Source organism: Natator depressus, chromosome 2 (assembly GCF_965152275.1).
Source record: "Natator depressus isolate rNatDep1 chromosome 2, rNatDep2.hap1, whole genome shotgun sequence".
Classification (NCBI taxonomy): domain Eukaryota; kingdom Metazoa; phylum Chordata; order Testudines; family Cheloniidae; genus Natator; species Natator depressus.
In genome coordinates this window covers 12712620-12726383 of record NC_134235.1, presented here as the reverse complement: position 1 = coordinate 12726383, position 13764 = coordinate 12712620, and the positions used below count along the sequence as shown (strand labels likewise).

Genomic DNA, 13764 nt, shown 5'->3' with positions numbered 1-13764 from the left:
TCCACCCCAAACCCCGCTTTGCCTCCAGCATTTATAATGGTGTTGAATATGTAAAGAAGTGTTTTTAATTTAAAAGGGAGGTCGCACACAGAGGCTTGCTATGTGAAGGGGTCACCCGTACAAAAGTCTGAGAACCACTGTCCTAGAGTGTAAGCTTTTAAGAAAAGGACCTGCACTTTCAAGTTCACAAAGGCCATTGGTGAACTTCCAATCTATTCATCAGACTGCAGCTTGAATCCTACCAAATGCATGATCTGTCCGAGGAAGACCCATCATTCTGGCATGTAGTGTGTTACATTCTCTAAGTGACAGGTTTCAGAGTAGCAGCCGTGTTAGTCTGTATTCGCAAAAAGAAAAGGAGTACTTGTGGCACCTTAAAGACTAACAAATTTATTTGCGCATAAGCTTTCGTGAGCTACAGCTCACTTCATCGGATGCAAAAGCTTATGCTCAAATAAATTTGTTAGTCTCTAAGGTGCCACAAGTCCTCCTATTCTCTAAGTGGTTTGACTGGCTCCAAGGCTGTCTTTATACCAAATGAGACCTGGTATTCCCTAATGGAGCTTGTCTGATAGGGGGATGATATAGGATAAGAAAATATTAGGGTCTTGAGCCTACTCTTCTTTCTCTGCCCTGGCTATGTTAAGTGTAAACAAATGACTGCGTTAATTAAAACCCACATTACAGCATTTTTTGGCCTCCCACGAGTCTCTTCAAACTTCTTGCTTCCATTTTAGGTACGCTTAGAAGAAGGTCTCTATAAAGAAATGTACTGAGCCTCTATAGTCTTCTACGAAAGGCTGATCTATAAGATTTAATAACATACACATAGGCATGAGGTCCAATCTTGTAATATTATCAGTACCAGTTCAGGAGTTTAGCATTGTTTTCTCTCTCAGAAGATTTAAAAATTCATCCTAGAGGATGGATGGAAAGAAGGAAGATAGCAGGAAAGATCATGTGATAGAGGAACTGGACTGTGAATCAGAAGATCTGCATTCAGTTCCTAGCTCTATCATAGTCTTCCTGTGTGATGCTTGAGCAAGTTATTTAATTTCTCTGTGCCTCAGTTCCCCATCCGTAAAACTAGGATAATAATACTTCCTTTTTGCCAGTCTGATGTGCTTCGACTCTTTGGGGCAGTGATTGCTTCTCACTATGTGTTTGTTTGGTATCTAGTACACGAGGGCCCTAATCTGGATTGGGCTCTCTAGGCACTGGCCTAATACCAATAGAAAATAACAGGCACATAGAGCTGCAAGCCAGATGATTGAATCTGACTTTCTTTATATCGCATGCCACCAACCAGACACCTCACACCAAGATCAAGAACCAGAATTGGATCGATTCTGAGGAATAAGGTTGTTTAATGTTAGTAAAGTAGACCAAAGTGATATTGTGCACATCAGGTTTCCGATCAAAATATAACACTGCATCTCTTTCATGTTTAATCACCATCTTTCAAAGGAGGAGCCGTTTAGAATGAGAAGAGCAACATCTCATTTCTCACTCTTAACCATGTTTAGATATTACAGTCCTCTTGTCCTCCATCTATTTATCCATCTTTCTACAGCACTTATGTATCCAGTCCCCTCTTTGTCTATCATCCATTAAATCAGAGCTACTTTTCAGCTTATTAAATAATTAAGCCTGTTGGCATTAATAGAAATGCATTTCAATCCCAGTTTAGATAATAATAGTAAGTAACACTTTCCTTTTATAAAATATACCAGGATTTCCCCCCATTAAGAAAGATGTCACAAGTTTTAATGTGTTTTTAATAGTACGTCCTTTGTGTTTTTATATAGGGTGGAAAACAGTTTTTTCTCCTCCCTTGAACCATATACACCAAATTATTTGTATTAACTGTAAAGAACATCATAAAAATTAGTATTAACGTAACTTTTCAGGCATGGGATGTGGCAATATAGCTGTGTGACTGGCAGTGACATAGATTACCATTAGAATTGGAAAGTGCTTTGATATAAATAAAAGGGATATTTTAATGTGATTCAGGAATCAGTGTCCTTCTCTGATCTCTACAGCTCATCCTCAGCCATTCTTCTCCTTGATTTGAATTTCCCCGGGACTCCTCTATAGCATTCCACTTTGTGTCGTTCATCAGAACTGGCTGCATCATCCCTTGCTCCTTGCTTGCTGCTGGACGTCCTCAGCTTCATCATCTTCTGGTGTCTCCATGTGCCAGGACATCTAGGACCTCCTAGAGTTGCAGCTCTATTAAGGGCAACGTGACCCTCTGGTTGACACGTCACTTTAAATAGAAACCCCTTGTTTGTATTACGTTCCCTCAGGCCAGAAAGGAACTGCCACTTCCTTTTAAATCTCTTCATTTTCTTAAGTTCAGAATGGAGGTTAATAACTGACTTATTTCCTTCATAAGTGCAGTAATCTACTTGTCTGGCTTTCCTGACAACCCTGTCTTTATCTGAGAAGCTGTGATCCTTATAATAGTATCAGTTGGCTTTGCACTGATGAACAGCCCCGTGGGATGTAATCGGTCTTTATGGGACATTCAGGACCTTCCGCAAGGTTATCAGTGGGGGGGATGATGGATGAGAGCCCCTTCAAGGACTCTCATTATCCTATTTTCTGTTTTTTTCCACTTCATCTACAAGATGACTCTCCACTGAGCTACCCCTCCACACCTGGCATTGATCTGATTATTAATGTCTCTTTTGTTCATAGCTACATTAGAAGACACATTACTGACTGTAACTCTGTGACTGCTCCATGGCTGCATACACATCAACCACATGAAGCCTATCAGCCATCAGGCTTTACGAGGTAGAAGTCCATGTGAGTTGGGTAAAATCCACCCCTAACTTGGGGCCCAGTTATGAGAACTTCACTGTACTTCCCTTTTTCCAGGCCTCATGCAGCTCTACTCCAGACAGTGGGGTGGAACAGTGGTTGCAGCTCTAGTAAGGGCCATGGATCCATTCCCTCATCATCTCCCTCCACACCAGATAATGGAAGGCTGCTGCTAGACTCTCTCCCCCTAACAAAGGGATGTGGAGGCCACCGGTACAGCTGATGTCCAGTGGTTCCTCTGTGCAGTCATCCTGCAGGACATAAGTAATACAGAAGAGTTTGCACAGGCCCTCATCCTCAGGGAGAATTTCATCCCTGTGCTCATAACCACTCAAAAACAACAAGGAGTCCAGTGGCACCTTAAAGACTAACATCTGAAGAAGTGTTTTTTTTACCCACGAAAGCTTATGCCCAAATAAATCTGTTAGTCTTTAAGGTGCCACCGAACTCCTTGTTGTTTTTGTGGATACAGACTAACACAGCTATAGCCTGATACATAACCACCCAAGTCAATGATGCTAACTATGGACCACTAAGGCATCAGCCCCATGGTTTGCAGCTCCACTCATCCCAATTAAAGTCAGTCCATAAGAGATTCAAGGTTCGTTATCTAGTGCATGGGCAACATCTTCTCCAGGATACTCTGTGCTTTCAAGCCAGTACCATTGTTTGGGGTTGGGCCTTACAAGCTGCCTCAGACCAATGGCATATGGTATGATCCACATTTTCTTCTTCACATATTAGTCAGAGAGTCTGTAACAACGTGCTTGGTAGGAGGAGCACAATTTTCAGGAGGCAAGAATTTGGAGGAGACACCAAGAAGTCGGTCTGTGTGCACACGGCTAGAATGTTAGCCAGAATTGCAGCACCTCTGTAAATGGTTGTCTTAATAAAGAACCAGCTTAGTTTTAGAAAAAAATGGAGTCCATTCTTGTCATTACTCACATTCAACATGTGAAACAAGGTATATAGCTATTTCTCCAGGTGCAGACGTTCCTGAAAATAATAGGTATTGAGAATTTTTGGAAGCAGAAATTCTCTTTTGAGTGTCCAGCTTAATAAGTCACATCACTGGTAGCCCTACCAAGATCATATATATCTTTTCCTTCCTTCTAGGTAACCTGGTGCCATGACCTCACATTTGATATGTATTGTTTGGAGTACTGGTTAGCATTTACTATTATGGTTCTGTTACATTCTCTTTCAGATTCTGGAGATAAGAGAAGCCCTGGAGCCAAGTGTAGTTCACTCTTCATGTGGAAAAAATGTATACTTTTATATAGGGCAGTGTCACAGTTTGGCTGGCCCTTTAAGGCAAGCAAGGCTTAACCTTACCTATGACCTTGCAACTCTTCTCCAGCTTATGGTGGCATGGCAATGTAATGACCCCAGTAGAGAAAGGGTTAGGAAAAGACTACAAACAGAATGAAGAATTCAGGAGGGGAAAGACTGCAAAGGAGGCAGGAATGTCCTGCAGATAGGAGCTCGAGGGGTGCAGGAGATTTATTAGAAGGGAGAAGCCAGAGGCCTGAGAACCAAAGGGAGGCCATGTTAAGCAAAGACTATGGGAGAGCAGCACCAGGGGGCTTAGAAGTAGGAAGTGGCCAAGGGAAACAGCAGTATATCTGAAGACGCTGACCTAGCTGTTTAATACAGAATCCCTGCACGAGAACTCAGAGTACAGGGCAGGCCTGGGTTCCCCTACCAGCCACAGAGCAAGTAGGGTTGCCAGCTCTGACTGAAGCTATTCCAAGAGATTTTTTTCCCCCAACATGACATAATGTCATTTTCTTAAAATATCCTATTAAAATCTCCCGGATTGCTTTGAATAGTCACTGGGAGATCGATGCTGATTCCAGGAGACTCCAGGCCAATCCTGGAGGGTTGGCAAACCTAAGAGCAAGGGACATGCCAGTACATCTGCAGAAGCAGGTTAGGCTCCTGGGGGTGGGGGGGCTGAGGGACGGCCACTAAGAACACTTCAGTGGAGCCTGAGAGGGGCTGAAGAACTATTATTTGGATGTTTAGCTTTAGGGTGACCAGATAGCAACTGTGAAAAAACGGGACAGGGGATGGGGGGTAATAGGCACCTATATAAGAAAAAGTCCCCAAAACCAGGACTGTCCTTTTAAAAACGGGACATCTGGTCACCCTATTTAGCTTGGGTCTTTCCTTACCGCAGATGGGGACAGAACTTTATGTGACTTGGGCAGAGGGCTGAGCCACCAAAGACCCACTGAGAGGCCTCGGCCAGCAGGAGGCACTGGAGGACCCCTTGCAGCATCGCATCCTGAAGGGTGCTGCATATGGTGAATACACCACCTTCCAGGCATTTATTGCAGAGTTTAAAGCCCTTGAATATCCTTACACACTTGCAAATAAGTTACAACATTTTTAAGTGGTTTCCTGAGTAATGACAGATGTTGCACACGGGTTTGCTAAGTTTATGTAAAAAACATTTTTCACCAGGATTGAAACAACATCCCAAGCCTCTAGCGTTCCAGTTAAATATTTTATATTAAAACTCTGGCACTTCAGCAAAACAGATCTAACCTTCAAGCTATGCAAGAGAATGCTGCTTTTCAAGGTTTGAATTAATTTTTCAGAAGGAGATTTAATGAGACTCTTACTTGGAAAAAAGAATTTTGAAGAGTAATCCCACCTCCCAAATATTCATAGGCTCCACTCTTTTTAAATATTATATTATATTCATTATTATTATTTATTATTGCAATAGAAGGCCCAGACATGGGCAGGGCCCCATTGTGCTAGAAGCTGTACAATCATAGGACAGAGAGACAGTCCCTGCCCCCAAAAGCTTAACATCTAAATATAAAATAAGAGACAACAGGTGAATACAGAGAGGAGGGCACAAGGAAACAATGAGACAATAGTTGCCAGCATGACATGCTCAGTGCAGCATGTTGTCACAAATAAAATAATAGTAATCTAAATAAAATTAGCACATATAAATAAGCAACTTGAGTCCAACATGTCAGATTCCTAATTTTAGTTAAATGTAAATAATTGTAAAACAAACTTACCTAGGATTGGAGGAACCAGTTTGGAAAATATGAACTGCTTGAATCTTTATCCATTTTTTCAACCAGCAATTTTTCTACTGTATTCTGTTGCTCTATCCCTTTAAATTAAATGAATATGTAAATCGTAAGAAGCCATTCTTTACAAGTTGCCTAGTCACCCTCATTCAAAGCAAAACCTGAAACCACTCTGACAATGCTTGAACACTCAAGTGACAGTCATATCACAGCAGACAGTTTATTTAACAGACAAAATATTATCATTCGAGTATAGCATTTAGATTGAATTGATAAACATTCATCTAGCTACATCTAGCTACAGTGTAAGTATCTTATTCTCATGGTGTCTCAGGAATAGCTGGAACACCTCTGCATTCCAATATGTCAAGTCATTAGTATATGTAGCATAGTCAAGTTTACAATATTTAATTCGCTTGCTTTGTTGCCAGGAAAGATGCCTCAATATGTTTTTTGTTGCGTACTAGCTAAACTACTTGTATATCAAGTCTTCTTCACTGACCTCCCCTTGCTGGTTCCAAGATTATAGATGATTCATTTTTCTCAGACATCACAATGCAGTGACAGAGACAAATGAAGCATTCATAGATAGGGCCCTACCAAATTCACAGTCCATTTTGGTCAATTTTGTGGTCCTAGGATTTTAAAAATCGTAAATGTCACGAATTCAGCTATTTAAATCTGATATTTCACGGTGTTGTAATTGTAGGGGTCCTGACCCAAAAAGGAGTTGGGAGGAGTCGCAAGCTTATTGTGCGAGGGGGGGGTGCAGTACTGCTACCCTTACTTCTGCGCTGCTGCTAACGGTGGTGCTGCCTTCAAAGCTGGGCAGCTGGAGAGCGGCGGCTACTGGCCGGGAGCCCAGCTCTGAAGGCAGAGCCGCTGCCAGCAGCAACGCAGAAGTAAGGATGGCATGGTATGGTATTGCCACCCTTACTTCTGCGCTGCTACCTGCAGAGCTGTGTCCTCAGTCAGCAGCTGCCACTGTCCGGCTGTCCAGGTCTGAAGGCAGCAGCGCAGAAGTAAGGATGGCATGGTATGGTATTGCCACCCTTACTTCTGCAGTGCTGCTGGTGGGGCGCTGCCCTCAGAGCTGGGTGCCTAGCCAACATCCACCACTCTCTGACTGCCCAGCTCCAAAGTCAGAGCAGAAGTAAGGGTGGCAATACCGCAACCCCCCTGAAATAACCTACTGACCCCCCTGCAACTCCCTTTTGGGTCAGGACCCCCAATTTGAGAAACACTGGTCTCCCCCTTGAAATCTGTATAGTATAAGGTAAAAGCACTCAAAAGACCAGATTTCATTGGGGGGAAACTAGATTTTGTGGTTCGTGACACGTTTTTCATGGCCGTGAATTTGGTAGGGCCCTATTCATAGAAAGTCACAACTTAGTTGTAAGCTGTTCTGGAGTGACTTTTTAATACGTTTTTCGGCAGTGCCTAGCACAACCAGGCCCCCGATACTTCTGACTGGAGCCCTTTGATGTTACCATGATATAGTTAATAAATAGTAATAATAATTAATTGCCCTACAAATATGCAGCCCAACCTGACCTCCAAGGATTCAGGGTGTTCCATCTAAATGTCATTGGGGATGGTCTTCATTAAGTGCTAGAAGTGGACCTACTAATGGTAGAGAATTCTTCTGGCCTCTCCAATTTTGGCTTCCCTACACAGGGTGGATCTGCTCTCACTGGCAGCTAGGCAGTTTGTCTGTCCCTGATTGGGACCAATGTGGGCTGTTCACACTCACTCCCCACCAGGCATGGCCAATTTCTACCTCCACTCACTAGACTCACTTTGCTCTTGGTGACCGTCTGCCTCACTCTAATCCCTAGAAGCCCATCCTTTCACTCACCAACTTTTAGTCTTTCCCCTGGCTTGGTGCTTTCCATTGCTGGGCTAGATTACAAAAGGCTGTCCCTTGCTGCTCTTCCTTTTTGCTTTTTGTGCTCACTTTTCTGTTCCCCTTTCTCCTCTTCTTATCTCGCCTGCTTAGGCCACCAGAGTAAGCTAGGTGCCCAAGCGCACCTGCTTCTGGTTAGCCTTACATGGGAGATGGAGAGATGCAGCCAAGTCCTCAAGCTGCTGTTCCTTTTCCTGTGAAAACATAAAACTGAACGAAACATCAGGGGAGTTGTGACTCAGTAAAACTGGCTCTTTCCCAATTGGCTATTTTCCGCTGGTTTCTCACAGGTTGTCGGCTGACCCGACACTTAGGTAGCCCCCTACTGTGAGGAGCCAATGCTCAAAGAAAGGACATTCTGTCCACTGAGGTCAGGGCTGTCACCCCCGTCCTTCTACAATACTACTTACAAGTCACTGCCCACAGCCCCAGCATGGCTCATTTTCCTCTAGAATCATGCAGATTCTAGTAAGCCGTGAGGGGAGGAGGAGAGACAGGAGGAGCCAAAATGTGGAAACCACTCTGCAGTCTCCGCAAAGGGAGGGTGAAGCTCCAAGTGGGGTTTAGTGTTTAAAAGGTCTGAGCACTGGGGCCTTGTGGAAAAGATTCTGGGCCTTACTGCTCTAAAAAGGTACAGTAGGACTGCTGCCCTCAAACTGCACTGGGGAGAATAGGCAGAGCAGGCTGTCACTCAGAGAAGAGCAATGTAGCTGACACATGCCCTGAATCACCACAGTGGGGAATGGAGCTGCCAGCAACATCAGAAGAACAGAAGGGAGGGAAAGTGCCATCTCCAAGCTGTATAGAAGAAAAGCAGATGTGAGAGGCAGTTCCTTGAAAAGGTACAGAGGCCAGCTGTCTATCTCTCCTCGCATAACTTTTTAGTGTGTATTTATCAGTGTTTTTACATACTTTAAAACTGAAGAAACCAGATTCAGATTTATTCAAAGAACAAGCTGATACCTGCATTTGCTCGGGCAAGTGGTGGAATCAAAAAGTCACAGCCCCATGTGTTGAGGACCACAAAGATAATTCCAAAATTTTATTCCAAAACGTCAGCCTAATCCTTATCCCCATCTTTGGCTGCTCCTAGGCTTGGTCATTCCTATCCCAAAGGCTGAATTCCACTTCCATTACATGCCGGACAGGGTCTAATGAGTCAAACCTGCCCCACTGGGCCAGTGGTAATTGACCTGCAATTCTTTATTGGGTTCCATCAGCTGAAACCAGAGTTGAGCAGCAGGAGACTTCTGATATCCAGCTACATCCTGGAATTCAGTTCCTCTAGCTGGAAAGGGTGAAGGGCGAAGTCAAATCCAGATACCCCCTCCCCATCCCTCCACCACTCTACAAGACAATGAAAGTCTGTCTGACATATCCAGCTCAGATACAGAAAGGGCTAAAAGCACAAATGCTCAGCATCTTTTGAGAGGAGATTAGAACCTTTCATGGTCAGGCACATAAGACCGTCTTATTCTGTACATCTTGAATCCAGCTATTCCGAATCGCCTTAGCCTCCTGGGATGGGAAGTGACACCTTTATGGTCAGGTTAGCTTGATTAAACTCTAATCTCTACAGTAAGACAGGAGCTCTGGGTATCTCTGGCTGTTCATTTAAATAAAAAAAAATAGAACTTGTTTTTCAAACTAAATTATCCTTTAACTTCATGGAGTTAAATCAGAAGCTGGATTTTCCCCAGTGACATGTCCACTGGCAGCATAAAAAGAATAAATTACTAAGCATGAAATTGCCCCAGTCTGCTGAGGACTGCTTCAGAAGTGGGGCCCAGTGGCTGGAAGACTAGCTACGCTCCTTGATTTCCGTGGAAGAAACAAAATCCTGCTGTGACATTAACCTGCATGTCTGGCTTTATTACCTAAATTATCATAATCCTCATAATCAGCATCTGAGCGCTGAAGGAGCTGCAAGGACTTAAAAATCAAGATGCCAGGAGAGTTGCAAATGCATAATGTCTGGAACAGCCTCCTGTTTATCTTGCCTCATCACTGCATAGAACATTAAGCTATTCTTGCCTCTTTTTTTTTTTTTTTTTTTTGAGCCAGACTGATGGGATAATCATGTGACACCTTTTTGGAGTCCACTTAACTTAATTGGACTAAATGTTCTTTTGCAAGAGGCAGGTGATGTTCAAGAAGGCCTGGAAGAGACCCTAACTGACGTAAAGTAGCTGATGCAGATGAGAAGTCGCTCGTTGCACAGTCCAGTGGGCTGGAGGTGAAGCTCACATTCTTTGTCAAACTCCACAGACTTGGCAATAGCCCCTCCCGCTCGCTCTCTCAGGAACCCAGCTTTCTAAACAGTACTCATAACTGGTGGTAAGAGGATCTGCATCTGTGTGGGCTAAGCACATTGTGCGGTTAGGGCTGTATCTTTCCGTAGGGTATTAAGCTCAAATGGGAGGTTATGACTGGGTACATTTTGACCAATTGTATTTGTTTTCCTCGCTTTAAAAATAAGGAATAGTGAAAGGCCTGATCCTAAGTGCATTAAAGTCAAACTTCAATGGGTTTTTGGAAAAGGTGTCCTGTTAATGTCTCTGAAGATGCTGTGCTGATGCCCTTGGAGACTGAAATCCTTTATCCAAATGGAAAATGGAACAGGAGCAGCAGTGCAAGATTCCCCATGCAGTCTGCCAAAGAGCCTCAACTGTGCTCTAGAGCAGTGGTGGACAACCTGTGACCTATGGGCTGCACGCGGCCCATCAGGGTAATCCGCTGGCGGGCCACAAGACAGTGTTTACATTGACTGTCCGCAGGCACAGCCATTTCCCACAGCTCCCATTGGCCAGGAACGGCGAACCATGGCTACTGGAGCTGCGGGAAACGGCTGTACCTGCAGACAGTCGATGTAAACAATGTCTCGAAGCCTGCAAGCGGATTACCCTGATGGGCCACGTGCAGCCCGTGGGCCACAAGTTGCCCACCACTGCTCTAGAGGAAACAGTCTAAAGATGAGAGGACAATCCAGTCTCCATAGCCACTGAGTCCTTGTGTCCTCTGTCAGGCTGCCAACAATGGTGCCGGTCAGTGCTGACTGCTGTGCTCTTTTGGTGATATAAACACTGTCAAGCAGGAATGTATTAGCCTTGTGTATTGCAGTAGTGACTGGAAGTCCCAGCTGAGACTGGAGCCTTATTGGGCCAGGTGCTGTGCAAATACAGAGTAAGAGATATTTTCTGCCCCAAAGAGTCTATAGTTTAAATAGACAAGACTGATGAAGGTTGAGAAAAAGAATGTGCTATGTTCCCTCTTTTACAGTTTGGGAATTGAGGACCAGAAGTTTCTGGAAGAACTAGGGAATGCAAGTACTAGCAACCTGGCTTCTAGAACCAATCTACCTCTTATCCCCTGTACACCACCAGTACATCCACCCAAGAACAACCAGAGTTTGACCTAATATGTCCAAACTAAACTTTTATGAGACTGGCTTGCCGAAACACATGCGACAATACTGATCTACCACAGCATGTATGGAGTCCACACTCCCATGTACAGAATACACCTGCCTGGTTGCCTACCAGACTAGGACAGATAATGGTGATAAATGGTACTTATCAGGGATGACGATGTGTGAACTAAAAGATACAGGGCTGAGGAACTGTTTGGAGAATCATCCAAAAGTAGGGTCTGACCATAAAATATGAGTTTAAACCCCCACCACCACCACCCCCGCAACCCAACAGACCTTACCTTAGCATTTCAGAACTCTGAAAAGCATTTCTCTAAACTTGTTGCTAAATATGGATGAGAGTTTGAGGGGGTTCTTATTCCCTAGAAGCAGCTCACCTGTCCCTTAGCCATACCTTGCTAAATACAAGGCAGTTTTAAAGAGAAAGGGATACCCTCTTTTCAAAGGAACCAGCCTGACTAGCTGAAGGCTTAGTAGTCTGGTATAGAATCCACTCTTTCACCAATCCCTATGACTTTCCCCCTATTTACTCTGATCTACTCTAATCCTTTTTTAGTGCCCTCATCATGCCATTGATGCACCAGGTTTGAATCATTCCCTGATTTGGACGGAGTGCAAATCATTTGCCGTTCATAAATAATTTAAAAAATCTGGCAGCAGTGGCAAGCGCAGGAAACACAGATTTTGCTGTAAAGAGACGGGGCACACAGTGCACAAGGAGTAGGGGGAGGAATCTATTCTTAGCCATTGTGTCTTGTGTATTACAAAATCCAAAAGTTACATGTGGATTTCCCCCCTCCTACCCTCCTCCACAAAATAAATAATTGAAAAAAATACTTACTGACTGTGCCCGCTGCAGAAAGGACAGAGCTTGCATTGGTAACATGTCCACTCCTGCACCTAGTACTGGAGTCTGGATTGGCAGAGGCTACATATAAGAATGGACAGATCCGCCACTCTGCACCATAAGGTGATGCAGTACACTGTAGAATAGTGTATTAGTTTAGGGAGATACCACCTGACCCTCACAGTGATTACAATGGAAGTGTTGTTTCTACTTTTCATTATCTCCCTTTAAATTAGGCACTGTTCACAGTTACTTGGAGCTAACACATGAGCAAGTGAAATTCACAGATGGTGTCACATGGAGAAGGAGCATATTACTGGATGCTAATGTAGTTCGGATTGCATTTGGCAGGCAGGCACACATTCTGGAGTGTTCGGTTTGTATCTTAAGGCTTCTTCTTAGACTGAATTATTATCTCAGATATGTCTGCAGCTTCCAGGAGCAGCTGCCAATGTTTCTGTAGCATTACTTTTCAGAGCCGTTATATATTCTGTAACAACAACGATAGCGAGAGATGGACAAGTATTGTCCAGGATTTTGTGGTGGTTGTTTTTTAAATGGTGAACTAAGGCTTTCGGATCCTCAGTTTAAAAAGTTCCTTCTTATTTCAGGTGCCAGCTTTAGATTCCCGATGGCTAAATTTTCAGAGATTCTGAGCAACTGTATATCCAGTTGAGGGCCACGAGAACTGTGGGTGCTCCAGACCCCTGAAAATCAGCTCCCCGCCTCTCCTCCCCCCACCGTGTTAAAATTTGAACACCCAAAAAATTAGCAGTCCCTTTGAAAAAACAGAGCCTATGTGACCTGTGTCAAGAATATGCATCAGAGGCAGAGATGGGAGTGGAATTCAGCCCTCCCATCTCCCTGGTTCCCATATAGACCATCGGACAATGATAGGCACTGTGTTGCTCTTATTTGATTTCCAAATGCTGCTATTAGGTCAAACCATCTTGAACTTCAAGAGAGTTTGGATCTGAATATCGAGGGCTTAGACCTATTTTAGAATAGACCCAGTCAATTATTATTATTATCCCTGGCTTTGGCAGGCACTTTCTTCCCTCTTTGTTCCCCTCTATTTGGCATTGGTGAGGCCTCATCTGGTGTACTGTGTCCAGTTTTGGGCCCCATACTACAAGAAGGATGTGGAAAAATTGGAAAGAGTCCAGCGGAGGGCAACAAAAATGATTAGGGGGCTGGAGCACATAGCTTATGAGGAGAGGCTGAGGGAACTGGGATTATTTAGAATGAGGGGGGATTTGATAGCAGCCTTCAACTACCTGAAAGGGGGTTCCAAAGAGGATGGATCTAGACTGTTCTCAGTGGTAGCAGATGACAGAACAAGGAGAAATGGTCTCAAGTTGCAGTGGGGGAGGTCTAGGTTAGATATTAGGAAACACTATTTCACTAGGAGGGTGGTGAAGCACTGGAATGCATTACCTAGAGACGTAGTGGAATCTTCTTCCTTAGAGGTTTTTAAGGTCAGGCTTGACAAAGCCCTGGCTGGGATGATTTAGTTGGGGATTGGTCCTGCTTTGAGCAGGGGCTTGGACTAGATGACCTCCTGAGGTCCCTTCCAACCCGATATTCTATGATTCTATGATTATCCTCATAATTTTGGACATAGTATCTAGGAGCCCTAGTCATGGACCAAGACCCCATTGTACTAAGAGCTGTGCAACCCCAGAACAAA

The 13764-nt window shown here is 44.0% G+C and overlaps 1 long non-coding RNA gene across 1 annotated transcript in view; it reads right to left on the bottom strand.

Annotated features, from left to right (window-relative positions):
• The window catches only part of LOC141981259 (uncharacterized), a 38226-nt gene extending 25958 nt beyond the window's left edge, over nt 1-12268 (bottom strand). The window contains exons 1-2 of the long non-coding RNA XR_012637703.1: nt 12069-12268; nt 5877-5974 (exon numbers count right to left, since the gene is read on the bottom strand). This is a non-coding gene — a long non-coding RNA (uncharacterized LOC141981259). The remainder of the gene's footprint in view (nt 1-5876; nt 5975-12068) is intronic.
• Nucleotides 12269-13764: the final 1496 nt, after the last annotated feature.